This window comes from Oratosquilla oratoria, chromosome 13, assembly GCF_046742065.1.
Source record: "Oratosquilla oratoria isolate Oo_2021 chromosome 13, ASM4674206v1, whole genome shotgun sequence".
Taxonomy (NCBI): Eukaryota; Metazoa; Arthropoda; class Malacostraca; order Stomatopoda; family Squillidae; genus Oratosquilla; species Oratosquilla oratoria.
The window spans coordinates 46860740-46865739 of record NC_134789.1 but is presented as its reverse complement, the minus strand read 5'-3'; positions in this window follow the sequence as shown (position 1 = coordinate 46865739).

Here is a 5000-nt window from a genome sequence, read left to right as displayed (position 1 = left end):
TTTATTGTATTTTTATCACTATTGTATTAAAAACCATTGTACAACCAAACGTAACCCACCTCCAAGGAGGGAACGCGGTCTTACTCAGACTATGTATACCGCCAGCTTCACTCCAGAGTCACATTCCTCTGAAGAAGCATAGAGCGAAACCGGTCAGGAATAAACTCAGTAACTCGGAACTAGACCCGTGACTTCTTTTTCCACCTTCATATATATATATATATATATATACATATATATATATATACATATATATATATATATATATATATATATATATATATAATAAATCACCAGGTTGAGTATTTTCTCTGGATTGACCGGTTTAATGTTTCTTTTTTGTAATCTGTTGCATAATATATATATATATATATATATATATATGTATATATATGTATACATATGTATATATATGTATACATATGTATATATATATATATATATATATATATATATATATATATATATATATATGTATACAATTTCCCACTTTCCACGCTCCCACCCATCACTGAGTCCAATGAGGGAAGTCTAAGTGTCAGTAACTGTCATTCCTAATCAAACAGTCCAGAAGTCGGGGGAGAGTATATCCACTCACAACCTTGGCACTGAGAGGAGATATCCGTAGACACAGAAGTTGCAACCTAGGAAGTAGCTGCTTAGTTCAGAACGTGTCTTAAATTATGGTTAAATTCAGGAACTCAACCGATTTACTTCTCCGACCCAGAGAGAGTTATCAGTTCTGGTTTGAGTCGGGGACCAAAAGTCGTGCTATCAGCGCAGCCAGTGGGGTATCAATCAGTTCCCAGGACTCCTGACTCCAGTCCTTGCTGGAATGCTATGCATGGCAAGCACGTTTGTTAGTGACCCATAACGGGGCTGGATGGCCGTTGACCGATAAGGAGTTCGATTGCCCTTAATGTTTTTTTTTTTTTTTTTTTTTTTTTTTTTTTTTTTTTTTTTTTTTTTTTTTTTTTTTTTTTTTTTTTTTTTTTTTTTTTTTTTTTTTTTTTAATCTGGATGTCCGACACACCCATTACCAGGAAACTAGCTGGGGAGCAGAGCAGTCTTAGTCGCCGACAACACGAATATGCACTAGGTAGTACTGGGTTACATGGAGTCAGCAGAATAACAAATGTGCCTAAGTTGATGGAGTGAATTTAATCGAGTAAGTTGAAAACTCTTAGCAACAGAAGGTGTTCCACGGAAATTTAGAAAATAATCTGATAGCAGCCAGTATAAAAGGAAACGTGCCGTTCTGTACAAAATAGGAAAATAAGTAGATAAATAAAAGAAATTGAAAATAGATAAATGAATAAATAGATCAATAAATAAATAAATAAATAAATAAATAAGATATATAAACGAATAACTAAGTAGATAAATAAACAAATAAAAATAAAAATGACAGTGCTAAAGGTGGGGTAATTTTTGTGTGTACGTTTCAACATATGGCATTTCGATTTCTCACGGCTTCATACTCTCAAGTACAATATGTACCCTTTCACTTCTGCCCCTGATCGTTTCATCAACATCGGAGTGTCTAATCTCCGGTTTTCTTTACGGTTTTGTATGATTCCTTCACTACAGAGGGAGATGACACGGGAACGAATAATCTAGCCTCTTGGTAGCTAAGAATAGAAAAGCATCACCTATTACGAAAGAGGTAATCGAAAAATGCTATAATGCCCTCACCACCAAATGGGGTTCACGGAAAAGAAAAAATGCCTGGTAGCATTCGGCATAAAAGGAAAAGGCTTCACCCGGTACATAAGTGGTTAAAAGGTCACGATATGACCGGAAGGTCTAGGAACGTGACCTGGGCCCAGATACACAGAACTCTCCCAACCTTTGCCTTACAATGAAGGATGTCTTCTTCTTCGTCTTCGCCATCGCTTAGTGGAGGCTCAAAAATCTATCAATGCCTCCAGCTTGCTCCTCCATCTGGTTACCTTATGGAAGACATCATTCTTCCTCAGACTTTCTAGATTTGGCAAGCCATGTCTCCTCAGGGGTTACATCGAAGGATGTCGTCTTCGTCGTCGTCGCCATCTTCTTCTTCTTCTTCTTCTTCTTCTTCTTCTTCTTCTTCTTCTTCTTCTTCTTCTTCTTCTTCTTCTTCTTCTTCTTCTTCTTCTTCTTTCTATTCTTCTTCTTCTTCTTCTTCTTTCTATTCTTCTTCTTCTTCTTCTTCTTCTTTCTATTCTTCTTCTTCTTCTTCTTCTTCTTCTTCTTCCTCTTCCTCTTCTTCTTCTTCTTCTTCTCCATCTTCTTCCTCTTCCTCTTCTTCTTCCTCTTCCTCTTCTTCTTCCTCTTCCTCCTCCTCTTCTTCCTCTTCTTCTATCTCTTCCTCTTTCTCTTTCTCTTTCTCTTCCTCTTCTTCTTCTTCCTCTTCCTCTTCCTATTTCTCTTCCTCTTCCTCTTCCTCTTCCTCTTCTTCTTCTTCTTCTTCTTCTTTAAATGCAAGCTCAATACCTTTCAATGCTTCCAGCTTGTTCCTCCATCTAGTTCATGGAAGACTTCCTTCTTCCGCAGACTTTCCAGGTTTGGCAAGCCATGACTCCTGAGGCTTTTTCAACAGTATATAATTCTGTCATTCTCTAGGCCCTCTTGTGATTCACCCCCAGCACACCATTACGCCTTTTTTCATGATATCCGAACTAGTTCAACTAAACTACATCTTGTTTAAAACAGGGTAAACTCCAATTCTTTCTCACATACCTTAACTCCTCTATGTCCTACCTACCTCTGATCATGGCTCTTAGTGACCTTATTTCTGATGCCTTTCCTGATATCCGAACTAGCTCAACTAACCTACATCTTGTTTAAAACAGGGTTAACTCCAATTCTTTCTCACATATCTTCATCCCTCTCTCTGCCCCACCGACCTCTGATCGTGGCTCTTAGTGGCCTCATTTCTGATGCCTGAATCCTGTCGCTGTTGTTTGCATCCCAACTCTCTGATCCGTAAGTTAAGGTTAGCCACCACACGCTGTTGGAAATGTCTCTCTTAACTACGAATAGTATTTGTTGTTCTTTTAGTAACGGGAGTAGTGCATCCTCATTCGAAATAAATATTTTTTATCATCTTTAAAATGTCCTTATTCTCTCCGATTTTGTAACACTTCCCAGATATCCTAAGTTTTCTGTCTTCTTTACTTCCTTGCTCCGATATTAATGATTAATTTCTGTTCTTCCAGTCTGCTGACTATAAAATTTCTGTTTTCTGAATATTCATCTTCATGTTCCATCTAGAATCTCCTTCAAAATTTATCTTCAATGTTTTGGTTTTTAGTCAAACTACATTTCTTTTACAGTTTGCCTATTTTTTTCTTTCCTGAGTACTTCTTCTTCTTCTTCTTCTTCCTCTTCTTCTTACTCTTCCTCTTCCTCTTCCTCTTCTTCTTCTTCATCTTCATCATCTTCTCTTCTTCTTCTCTTCATCTTCCTCTTCTTCTTACTCTTACTCTTTCTCTTCCTCTTCCTCTTCCTCTTCCTCTTCCTCTTCTTCCTCTTCTTCTTCTTCACCATCAGTAACAATGTGAACTAGCTGCATCGCTAAGTCACTGAAGAAAAATTTGAAAAAGGGACATCCTACCACTTAAAACCAACTAACAATTTGTAGCGAGACCTGCTCAGGTTGTGTATGTCCTCTGAGAGGATGAATTATGGCATTCCTTTCCTCCAGTTATTTGATATATTTAGTTCTTCATTAATTAAAAGTATATCGAAATGAAAATACTAAGAGGAAGTAATTGTGCCGCGACCCCTTAACCCACCTCCCTTGCCCCACCCGGTCAGTGGCTTGCGCTGTTTAATGAACCCAGAGCGATTGAGCCTTCCTTCCTACACTTTTCCCTTCTCCTCTTCCTATTCCTTCAACTCCTCCTACTCCTTTTCTTGTCTCTAATCTTCCTCTCCTTCCTCTTGTTACTCCCTTAATTTTTGTTATCCCCTCCTCCTTTTCCTCTTTTTCCTCTGCTCACTCTGTTTTTCTTCTTTTCCCAATCCCACATCCTAATCATTATCCTTTTTCTTCTGCAGAAGAAGGAAAGTTGACGTCCTCCAACTGGAGCCTCACGTGTCTTCCTGCCCTTTGGAGGCGCTGAAACCATAATAAATCCAACGGTCTATGCACTTCAACAACAGTCTCTCTCTCTCTCTCTCTCTCTCTCTCTCTCTCTCTCTCTCTCTCTCTCTCTCTCTCTCTCTCTCTCTCTCTCTCTCTCTCTCTCTCTCTCTCTCTCTCTCTCTCTCTCTCTCTCTCTCTCTCTCTCTCTCTCTCTCTCTCTCTCCCTCTCTCTCTCTCTCTCTCTTTACCCCTATTCTATTTTTCTTTTTCTCTTTGAATCCATCTCTCTATCGTAACATTAATCTATCTGTTTATCTATCACCACTTTTATATGTATGGTTGATCAACTGTATCTGCATTTACCTCCCTACACACCTATTTAGCTGTGTCTATGTCTGTCTACCTTCGCACTATCTTTCTATCCATCTATCTACCTATCTTAATACAACAAAATCCTTTCCTTCAAATATGCACTAACGTATAAGGTGGTATAAAAGATACTTCAAATGTTTTCTCTCTTCGTAGTTTGAATCACCTACAAAAGCCAAAAAACGTAGCGTGAATTGCACCATTTCATCTTCATCGTGGACTTCCCTACCGGATGCCTGTGTGAGTTCATGTAAACCCTTGATAAACGCCTAGTCCGGTATCTTGACCACTTGGGATTTCCCTTCGAGACCAAGCATATGTTTACACCCTCTCCGCGTACAACTACTCACGCCCGACAACGTACTTAGTTCGACCCAAGATCTAAGGATATTTCGACCTTTGACTTTTCGTCTCCTCTGTTTACTAGGCGCGGGAGTTGAGGACGCGGCAACGGCCAACGGAATCTAACGGTCGCCGTCCCTCTTGGCAGCCATTGTACAACGAACAAAGCCACTAGAGTTATAATTCTAGGTTACGTTTATGATCGTGTTCATGAATG